Source organism: Silurus meridionalis, chromosome 18, assembly GCF_014805685.1.
Source record: "Silurus meridionalis isolate SWU-2019-XX chromosome 18, ASM1480568v1, whole genome shotgun sequence".
NCBI lineage: Eukaryota > Metazoa > Chordata > Actinopteri > Siluriformes > Siluridae > Silurus > Silurus meridionalis.
In genome coordinates, this window is record NC_060901.1 from 24004905 (window position 1) to 24017117 (window position 12213).

A 12213-nucleotide genomic window follows, 5' to 3' on the forward strand; every position below is an offset into this window, starting at 1 on the left:
GAAATGTGTTCTAGGCTTGTAGATGTTCCTATTAAAATGGCCAGAAAGTGCACACTCAGCCTCCTCCTTCTACCCCCGTAAGCCTGATCTCTCCATTCCTGCTGACTTGGCACATGACCTTCAGCCCTTGTGTGGAAAAATTGGATTCGCTCGCTGGCCTACTTAAGCATGCGATAACCACGCTGCCTCAAAGATGTGTGGCTGCAGTCAGGGTGACTAATCTATCCCAGAGCAGGACATGTTCCTCCTCTCGTTCTCCTTCCCCCGTTCCGCCTCTTCCTCTCGCTTATCTCCCTCCTCCTCCTCTCCTCTCCCTCGTTCCTGCTCCGTGGATATATTCACAAAAGAACACACGGATGCTTTTATGTTGCTCCCTCCCACATCATGCCCTGCCAAGCATTTCATTTTTTATTGAAAGTGACTCACTGAGCACTTTAAAACAGCAGAGATATTAAAGCTAAACTATTATAGAAAAAAACAGAAAAAAAAACCAGACAGACGTAAGAGAAGCTGAACAGGAGTTTGTGGATAGACACTGAGAAAAGGAGAGAGAGAGAGAGAGAGAGAGAGAGAGAGAGAGAGAGAGAGATGCTTGGAAGCAGTGCAGTAGAATCTAATTATGTAAAAACCAATGCGGGCCAGTTCAGAACAGCAGAGACAAAGAAAACACACACACACACACACACACACACACACACACACACACACACACACACACACACACACACACACACACTCTTAAAGAAGCGGCAGATTAATCTCAGTCTATTAATCCCACTTCCTTTAAAATACACGTTTTGAGGAATCCCAGCAATCCGCAGTTTAGTGCCAATGATCAATGAGAAACTTAAGAAAGGCCACAAAACACACACACACACACACACACACACACACACACACACACACACACACACACACACACACACACACCATACCCACTTTCAATATTCACCAGCACAAACACACAAAACACACACACAAACATACCATATCCACTTTCAACACTCTCCACACATACACACACACACACACACAACAATCCCATGCACACAACATTCACACACACTCATTCCCCACATACACACAACATTTACACACACTCAAAACACCACATCCACACACACTCATACACCACATACACACAACATTCCCACACACTCATACACCTAAAAAAAACGTCTAGCGATCATCATTTACTGATCATGCAGTAAATATAAAGCAAGGTGGAGAAGGAGATATACAGCAAGTAACAATTTTCCATGGCCTGGAATTCAAAAGAAAGAAAAAGTTGATGTTCTAACAATAAATCTACTTTTCAAAATAGAAACTTTAATTATTTAGGCATTCGTCTGGAATTTCTGAATCGGATGAATCACACCGTGCTGATTTCCGGTCTCCTGGTAAGACGACAAGCTGCGCGTGTGGGTTTTATTATTTCAGTCTCATTAACTTCCGAGAAAGAAGGCGGGAAAAGCGATGCTGATAAAAGCAAAAGCAATAACTGCTCTCGTAGATATTTTCCTTTTTACAAAATATAATTTGATCCAAGGAACTAAACGGTAGAATGCTTTGTTGTTGGGAAATAAAAGAAAAATGGTAATGATCTGGTGAATCGCCGTGCGTATATGTACACACACACACACACACACACGCACACACACACACACACACATATGATGGCTGTTAATTGATTTATATATATATATATATATATATATATATATATATATATATATATATATATATATATATATGCGGTAAAGTGGGGGATTTCTGTACTTTACCAAACAAATCACCCAGGGAAGTGGTATCCCAGTGCTTAAAGCTCTGGTTTACTGATTGGAAGGTCAAGAACTCAAGCTTCAGTGCCACTCTTGGGCCCTTGAGTAAGGCCCTTAACCCTCTGTGCTCCAGGGGCTCTGTATCAAAATTCACAATTGAGCACATCGGCTCGCATTCTCGCTCGCGTGGAGAACACAAATCGCGGAAACCTGCATCAACATAGACTTGTGACATTTCAACAAAATCAGACCAGCATAAGGAGTTGCATTCTGGGTAATACAGTGGTAATATTATATAGCAAATTATGCAGATCAGAATATCACAAGAAGGAAAAAGATGGAATAGACAATAGAAAACAGTGACTGTGTACATTTTTTCAATCACGAAATCCATCCCACGTTTTTGAGCACAGCGAGGGAGATCTAATTAAATCATCATCTGATATTTCTCACGAGGAGAAAAAGCCGCTGATGATTTTGGTGAAGATTGTGTAATTATTATTATATGGTGTATGGTGTACGCAGCATATATTTTGCTTGGGTTCTGCACACTACACTGCTTTTCAAAAAAAATCCTGTCATGTCTTCATTTCTAAATCCTGCATCGCTTAAGGAAGTGTTGAGTTTTCTGTGCTGGGGTAGAGGGGGACAGAGGAATGGAGGGATAGATTCTCACAAAACGAGTGACAGATTTATTTTCTTTGATGCGCCAAGAAAGGCGGGTAGAATCATTTTTCATATTAATGGCGTATCTGTCTGTCGTTTTGTTCCTTTGTGCTGGTGTATTTGTTGGAGTGCAGATGGGACACTGGGCAACCTGGATTTTTTTTATATACTTGCCTTGATTAGATTCCTTCATAAATTGTACAGTGGTGGCATGAAGCAGCATTAGAGTGAGGAGAGAGACTCTGAGAGCATTGGGGAAAACAATGTTTGATCTCCTCGGGATGTCATTCATATTCTGCTATCTCCAAGGCAACCCAGGGCTGTGACGCTGGTCACTGACCCTCCCCCACATCTTCCTGTTTCATGTCGACACCCTCACACACACACTCGTGCAAAGGTTGGCAGCCCTGCATGTCTAAAGGGTCACTCTGTATTTCTGGCCTGTCTTGATCAAAGGCTATTATTGTATTGACTAGAAATAAGTGCATCTCTACATTCTGCAATAACAGCTCTATCTCATAACCCATTGGCGGATTGAATACAAAGGAGGGTGGTTAAAGAGATGAAGGAGGTGTTGCTGCATTGCTGACCACAATAGAATGTCCACGTGCCTGCATGGCCTGTGTCAAAGTTCACGGTTTTGCGTGTCATCCTTGCGCAGGAGCCATGCTAATCTTCTCTGTATCGTTCCAATTTTAGCGAATGTGCCGCCGTAGCAAAGTTCAATGCACTGGGGACTCGGCTGAAACAATTCCTCAAGTAACTCGAGTCATTCAAATACAAAATAATCATCGAGGCAAATTATTAGTCCATTTAACTACACACCGAGCACTGCGTTTCCCCACGGACCATTTTTATTGACGCACCATCCGCTAAATTCTGGAACGCTCTGGACAGGTGAACACAGAAGACCCTGCAGAATGAAAAAATGAAGGAACTGGAAGAAAACAGCGAGGGGCGAAGAGAAGATTCATATGGAGGCCTGATTCCGGCAAATAATAGGTTTGTCTAATTCATTTTTCCTCACAATTCCAAATTTATGTCTGGAAATTTCCACTTTGGACATTTTCTGGCAATTCCAACTTTATTTCTGGCAATTACAATTTTTTTTTCTTGTAATTCTGACCTTATTTATTTTTTTTATTCCCCTCTGTAGTGCCAGAAAGTTTTACACATTGAAAATGAAATGGGCTACAATTAATAAACTCACATGGTATTAAGTCTACGATCCCTGGAGAAAACTGTCTATCAGCTCTGGAGAAGATGGAACAAGACAGATGAAGCAGAGGAGCTTTGTTCGTACACCAACAGCTTCAAACTTCAGGCCCACAACATGGTTAGAAATGTTGGATGTTTACGAGAAATAATGTCAGAATTGCGAGAAATAAACTGAGTTTTGCGAGAAAAAAAGTCGGAATTGTCAAGAACTGGGGAGCCAGAATTACTAGAAGTAAAGTCGCATTTGTGAAAAAAAAAAAAAAGGAAACTGGGAATTGAGAAAAAAAAATTTGAACAAAAAAACTCGAAACTTTTTTAAGTGGCGGAAATGACCTTCCATAGTACGCAGGCAAAAAAAATTTAATAAATAAAAAAACGACAACGTTTCCATAGTTTGGGATCATTTCAAACTAAAACATAAAAAAACACCATAAAGTGCGTTTACCTTTTTTATTATTTTTTTTTGAGCAATCTAAAATGAATTTGTATATTTTTAGTTTTTTATTTACATATTTTTATCTGCATTTGACGTAATACAGCAATTAAATGCACTTAATGGGTTTAGTTTTCGCAGACACTCGTGTACAATTTCATCAATAAAATGTACATTTTTCGAAAAAGGAGACGTTACTTGTTCATTTTAAAAACCCATCTTATTTCTCTTGTGTATTTAGTATTGCTCATTAATAAAGATAAATCACTTCTTATCCGATTACTCGATTAATCGGTGGGATTGATGGCTAGAATACTCGATTACTAAAATAATCGAAAGCTACTTCTAGCCCTACTAGTAGTAGCTTTCGGGACAATAAGGCAAATTTTGAGTGGAAAAACCCCCTCAGGCTAATCAAGAATAAATGAGGTTTACCGCACACTAATATAATTTTCTCAGATTATCTACGTCAGTTTAATTGGGAAAAAGGCTAAACAATAACTAAGAAAAAAAAAAGCACTGGGTGTTTAAACTACACCTTTAACACAGAAAAACACACAGCTATACATAACACTACAGTGAACTGAACGCTTAAAAAGCAGGGAGTGTGCTCTATAGGGAGTTGTTTCGGCTCAAGCCGTAGGATATTACGAGGCGAGCTCAAATGATGCTTATCTTGGTGTAAACATTCAAATGCGTAGCAAACACAACAAAGCTTTTGCTTAATAGAAACCAGTGACCTACAATCATCCTCCAGCTACTACCAATCAAATGTCACACTGCACCATGAGCGCCAATGCCAGCGCTCACAGATAGGAGGCGTTTCCCGGTTTCTGCACTTACAGCTGTTTTTAATTATCCGCTGAGAATCTCCAGAGGTCTGGCGGTCATCAAAACAACAGGGATAGAGAAGTACAGTATATCAGTACATCAACTCATCCAAAAATAGCTTTTCTGGTGCTGCTTGAACCTGACCCACGGTACAAAAAAGGCAAGAAAAAGGAAGCAAGAACTAACGTGATGTCATGAGAGGTGATACGATTCACCCCTGTTGACATGCGATCGGATTTCGATTCGAATTCAAATACACAATGCAAATTTAATGCAGTATGATGCACTGAAAAATATATAATCCTATGCAATTCAATATGGGATAAATGGTTCGCTTTGATTTCTTTGGTTCAGACAGACAGCAAATCAGGTCCTTTCACAAATAGGGTGTACTGCAAAGAAAAAAATACAAAATAAAACCAGTCGTTCTTTTCCTGTTACATCTCCAGGAAGTTACAGCTCTACCTCTGCCATGTAAATCTGTATTCTACGCGACTCTCTGAGGACACGCCTCGGTCTCTGTAGCGTTGTGATGAGTCAAATTCACGTAGCAGCGAGAAGAAATCAATCTACATATCAAATATTTGTCACAAATTATTGGTCTCAATTTACTTAAATCATAATTTGTTACATCAGTACATTCCGATTGGCCAAAATGTGTTACATGGAAAAAACGTGTATGGCTGACGCTCCACATAAGCTGACAGGGCTAAAGCAGCTCATGACCCTAGATTTTGTTCAGGAGCACCGATTTGAATCACAACATAACCTCAAACAAAAGAGAAGCTAGCACACATTTCTGCGGTCCACGGAAAAATTGTCTTATGAAACTGGTCTGAGGTGCAAAAACATTTGAGGACTGGTGGATTCAACTGAACAACATTAAAACCTTTTGTGTTTCAGATGTGCAACATTTTCAGTCACAGCTTTTACAAGTACATTTTTAGCAAATGGCGCAATAACGATCATCATCACAGCTGCATTATACGGAGAAAAGCTGTTATACTTCCCAGATCTTTGCTTTCACAGATCCAAGATATGGTTAACTTGAGTTGGAGTGGAAGATCTTGAATCTCCACACACCCATTCTTCCTCACCTTACCTACACCTACATCAGTACCTGACTTTACTAACCTTATTGTGGCGGAATATCCCAAAATCTTGTGGAGCATCTTCCCATAAGAGTGGGAAGCAAAATATAAAATCAAATGTGGACTGGGATGTTCAAAACAAGACATACGAATGTTAGGGTCAGGTGTCCACAAACCTTTGTGCATATAATGTATGTAGATAGGTAGATACAATTTATGAAATTGGTTTGTCTAGCTATCTACATAACTGCTATCTAAATAACAAATTTATTTAGCTATGTGTGTAAAGCACACATTTTTTTTTTTAGCTATTTCATATAATTTAGTGCTTATTCTATAGAAATAAATGTATGATGGTGAATAGCAAGACCCTCGTTTCTTGCGTAAGAGTGCAATATTTTTTTCCTCACACACAGATGACATTCAAACCTGAATCCCAGCTGCAGAGTAGAGATTTTATCTACGCAGTCTTCAGGGGAGCCTTCAGGGGAGAGAACACATCCAGAAATAACACCACGTCAGCATTACTAGCTGTTGAATGCGTCGTCCATTTTCTCCCAGCAATGTTGCTACAATGTTTAATACCTTTAGTTTCTTCCCCCAACAAAAGAAAACAAATGCTAAAGGCTGCTTTTACACTCTGCAATAACAGCAGGTGTATAAGTACACGTTGTGTGAGGAACATTCCTGACTGTGAACCCGGGGGTTTCGCTAAGCATGACTTTTTGTATTCTCTTGTTGAATTCGTATTCTGCCTCCAGTCCTCTAATCAATACTCATTGAAATGAAATAGTCAAACCTCGTATGCAGGTCCCGGGATAGAGGCAATAAAATCCAGAGCACGCATTACAACAAGTGTACAACACTCTCTTTAATTGCCAGCTTAGGCGTAATGGGGGGCTTTTGTCATTTTAAACGGCGGCCTGTTCATTTAAACACGTTCTGCTATGGATAGAGTTTTCGGGTTTGTAGCATATATTTTGTCATGTGACCCATTGAATGAATAACTTTATCTTTTTGGGTTACCCACAGCAACAACGCATAAGTAGTATAGCAATTTATGCGTGTAGATGAGCAATTTCTGGAAAAATGCAATGGAGACAGAGAGAATTTTAAAATAGAAGTAGTTCAGTGGTTAAGATGTTGGACATCGGATCGGATTGTTGTCAGTTCAAATTCCAACACCACTACGCTGCCAATGCTGGGCCCTCAAGCAAGACCCTTAACCCTCAACCCACTCAGTTGTATAATTAAGATAATTGTTTGTCGCTCTGAAGAAGTGCGACTGCCAAATGCTCTACAGTAAATGTAAAATAAAAGAAATGAAGATCTAATAGTATTCATTTGATTCCATTTGAATTGAATAGCAATGTAAACAACGGACATTGCACCGAAGCGTCTTTTTGTAACTTTTTGTAACTCATTTGATGTGAAAAGACTCGAATGTTACTCAACAATAATGAGTCTGTTCGATATTTAATTTAATTAATTATATGAGCCCCAAACCTTTTCATTTATTCCTCTCAAAACCTCCTGATTGCTGTTGAACTGACGCTGAACGACAACGGTGGTTCTCGTTTGAATGGCGCCCATTGATAAAGTCTCCCCTATTGATTAGTTTCAGCTCTGAAAAGCTGCTCTCTGCTTCAGCTTCCATCACTGGATGAGTAAGAAATATTGTCAGAGCAGTCCACAAATTAGGAGACATTTCTGAGAGCTTCATTTTCATCACCCAATGATATGTGACATGATATATTAATCGATGCGCTCGTGTAAAAAAAAAATACATTAAAAAATTGCCCAAATCATCCACTGTCAAGCGGCAATCAAAACAATTTCAACGCTTAGCCGTGATTGGTGGATTGCTGCGTCCTTGAAGTTATTATTCACTCACAAAGAAAAAAGTAACGATTAATTCCACAAAATGTAGTTGAGTAAACAGACTATAAAATGTAGAGAAGTGGAAGTAAAAGTCTCCTTAAACGGAAATACTTGAGTAAAGTAATAAATTACATTTACTTTGTTACTGTCCACCACTGTGAATCCCTATAAAGAAGTGAAGAAAAACTTTCTTAGATGGTATGAGAAAGAAACCTTGATTCAAAAGGGAACTCATCCTCATCCAGGAGACACCAAATGTCCATACAGTGTTATAAACTGTCCACTGATGGACACTTAATGAACCTAGATGCAGCCTTAGTCTGATTCCTGCACTGTAGTCTTTTTTGCTCACGTATCAAAATTCCTGGTTGCACCAGCTCCAGTCATGTTTCACCTCATGAAGATTATGGACCTTTAAAGAAGTAGATGCCGACCCCGCAAACATCCTGAACCATCTGGAGACGTATCAACGCCATTCGGATCTCACTTCGTGTGGAGTTTCGACACTGGATCTCTTTGAGTGGCATGGAGAAGCTGGTGTTGGATCTCTGATGATCACAAATGTTGAGCCATTTTATGAGTTGCTCAGTAGCTTCTGGTTCCATAACATCAGCTGACGGTATAAGACTGTAGAAGAACATTACTCATAAACTAACATTCCAGTGCTCATGTTAGTTCTCACTCTCCAGTGTTCTGTATTGTTGAAAGATTTATAATCACACTCTTGATGTCACCCAAATGAGGATGGGTTCCTCTTTTGAGTCTGGTTCCTCTCAAGGTTTCTTCCTCATAACATCTAAGAGAGTTTTTCCTTCACCACAGTCACCACGGCTGCTCATCAGGGATAAATACACATCGCTCACCTTCACTGTTAAATTCTGTAAATCTGCTTTGAGACAATGTCTGTTGTGAAAAGCGAATAGAAATAAACGACTTGACTTCCTCTGTGCACTATTATGTCATTTTGTTTGGACTCTTTTTCTGTTTCTGTCTTGTTTCATTGGTGTGTTTCTTGTTTGTGTCAGCCTGTTCTGTGTTAGCTTCTTGATCAGTAAATGTTGCTTCTTTGTTCCTTTACGAAGTCTTATCATGTCTTCAGGCCTCGGCTGTGATTCCTGAAAGCCAGAGTTACTAATTCTGTGTCTAGCAGGTCCTGGTTATTGATCTGTTTTTTCCCCCACATCTTTAATTATGGATTGCCTTTGTTTTTTTTGTTTGTTGTTTTCTTCTGTCCATTTCTCTTGCTAACATGTTGCACACTAATAAGAATCTACAGTATAAAGAAACAGATCAGGAAACGTGCAGGAATAACATCCTCTTAATTAATACTACATCACATTAAAATGTGATAATCAGAGGAAAAAATACTGATTTATTCTGTGCTTCCCATTTCCTGAGATCCCATCCAGCTATTCATTAGCCAGATGCCTTTATCCAAAGTCTCTTGAGAAGTACACAAGGGTTAAGGGGTTAATTGCTTAAAAGCTTAACATTAGCTCTGAGGTCTTAATAATATTTTAGTCAGTCTCTCAGAACAATAAACACTGGGCTTGTTATCTATAGGCAACTTCGTATGAAAACACAGAGAACGTGTTAGCAATTGGTTAATATGTTTGCTCCAGAGAGTATTACAATAACAACAACAAATCAATCACCACACAGGTGAAATATTCGGTAGCCCTTACACCTAGGACAAGCAGATTTCTCACCCAGGCCATTGTTGGCTCATACAAGCATAATGTGCTCCATGGTGGTGTGACACACCTTCATGCTGCAACCATAGCACCCACATGTGTAACTGTGAAAGTGGCTGATCGTGAAAGGAGCCCAGTAGGAAGTGCCTAATCCATCCTCCTCCCACACCTATACGTGGTTCACCGATCAGGCAAAACATTATGACCACCTGCCTAATATTGTGTTGGTTCCCCCTTTTGATACTAAAGCAGTCCTGACCCTTTAAGCATTAATTGCATGAACTACTTCAGTAGTTTGATCTACAGGAGCTCATCTGTGGGATCGGACCACACGGCAAGACTTCGGCCGCCAATGACCCTGTCGTCGGTTCACCCCTGTTCCTTCCTTGGAGCACTTTTGATAAATACTGAACATTGCAGACCAGGAACATCCCACAAGAGCTGCAGTTTTGGAGATTCTCCAACCCAGTCGTCTAGACGTCACAATTTGTCAAACTCGCTCAAATCCTTACGCTCGCCCATTTTTTCCTGCTTCTGACACGTCACATTTGAGGACAAAATGTTCACTTGCTGCCTAATATATCCCACCTACTAACAGGTACCATGAAGATAAGAGATAATCAGTGTTATTTACTTCACCGGTCATAATGTTAGAATGTCATAATGCCTGCTCTGTTTATTTGTACGCTGTGGCATAGAGAATTCCCTTTACTGAAAGAAAGAGGTCTATTCTATAGCCTGATCCAGCATGACAATGCCCCAAATTCAAAATGAGCTGTATGTGAATATGTTTCGCCAGGTTTAGAGAGGAAGAAGTCAAGGGTCCTGAGTAACATCCCAAACTGAACCCCACTGAGCACCTTTGAAACAGGTTTAGTCAGGCTATACTGGCTCCCAATTAAATCTTGCACTGACTACAAAATACTACTACTGAAGTTTTAATGGTATGCCATTCGGTGCTACAGTATCCGAGCGAAATTTTGTTCTATCATGATCCCCCATGCCTACTTCGATCAAAAGGTGCAGGCTATTTGTTAGTACCTCAATAAATGAAGACAACAGCAGGGGGAGCAAAGCTTTTGCTTACTACAGTTGAGGTTTTTCTTAGGTAAAGGAGCAGGTCTGGATGAATCATGGATAAAGAGTGGCTTGGTGAACTGGGATATCTGGATGCTGACGTCCACTCACTCTCACGCATTCACTCAGTCTGGTTCCTCTAAAAGGTTTCTTCCTCATGCCAAATCAGGGAGTTGTTCCTTGCCATAGTCGCCACTATCGCGATCATTTGGGATAACCGTTTTATCGCTGTAAAGCTTCTAAAAAACAGTGTCCATTGTTAAAAGCTCTATATAATTAAAAATGTATTAAAATTAATTAATTGGGGTGTGTGTGTGTTTGCACCAGGCATTTATCACCAAGATGTTAAATGCTCTTGTAGCTTAATAGGGCATAAATCCTAACAGCCACACTTTCCTAAAGAGCCGGATCCTATTGCACCAAAATGGTGGGCCATTAGGTGTAAACATTGATTCTGGCCACCTTTCAAGATTTTTTTCATTTGTCGTCCTTTATGTCAACAGAAGGCTCACTGGGGCAGAAATCCCTCCCTTACGCTCACTCTGAGTATTTCAGGCGGATCAGGACAGTTAATGAGCAGGTTGCCAAATGTTTTAAAAATTCGCTGGACACCAAGGACTTGTTTAAAAGCAAATAATGAACATTTATGCTGCTGGCTGTAACATTCAATCTTCACGATCATAGCGCCATGAAAATTCCACGAAAAACGAAACCTTTAAAAAAAGAAAAACGTAAATCTCCGCATGAGTCCTTGGTAGCCGAAGATCGTGTTCTCGGTGTTCATGCGAAAATGTAAGATGAAGCACCAATTTGGACGGCGTGTTGATAAGGGGTGTTGATATCTCACACCCCTCTCTACACACCTGCGTACAACATGCAGCAGAACATCAGAAATCACATTTTGGAAAAGAAAAGGAAACTGTTATAACACTCTGGAGATGTTTTGTTGCCAGGTTAAAAATAAATCACGCAATAAACAGCTCTGCAAGTGGCTGCACGTCAGCATCGTTATAAAATAAACCCAGAATGTTTTATATTTTAGATTGTTGAAAGTAGCTACATTTAGCATTGATGACAGCTTCACAATTTATTGCATTCTCTCATCAGATCTCACCTGGAATAGTTTTAATTCACAGCTGTGTCAGGAGTTAATTTATGACAATTCTTGCCTTTTTAATTGGTTTTAGAAAATAAGTTGTCTTATGCAGAGAATAAGAAACAAAGTACAAAGTTAACAGCCATATTATTATACCTATACTACAACTACTGTACAAATCCATATTTTGGCAAGAAACACTCAGTTAAAAAAAAAGGGACCAAGAGCTACCTCTGCTGCAGAGGATAAGTTTATTAAAAATACCAGCCTCAGAAACCAGATATATCTATATATTTATCTATTTATTAGTTTGATTTTTACAGGTATCCATCCATCCTTTTATATGTTCTACCACCCATGCATCTGTTCATTTCTGTATTTATCTACTCATCTATTCAACTGACCATTGATATGTGGGTCCATTTTATATCTATTGAACAATCCA

The 12213-nt window shown here is 39.6% G+C and overlaps 1 protein-coding gene and 1 non-coding gene across 5 annotated transcripts in view; both read right to left on the reverse strand.

Annotated features, from left to right (window-relative positions):
* The window catches only part of wasf1 (WASP family member 1), a 76959-nt gene that overhangs the window by 43007 nt on the left and 21739 nt on the right, over nt 1–12213 (reverse strand). The gene's annotated exons all lie outside the window — the stretch shown is intronic.
* On the reverse strand, nt 3064–3166 carry LOC124401910. The gene has a single exon (XR_006928632.1). It is a non-coding gene; the product is annotated as a U6 spliceosomal RNA (small nuclear RNA).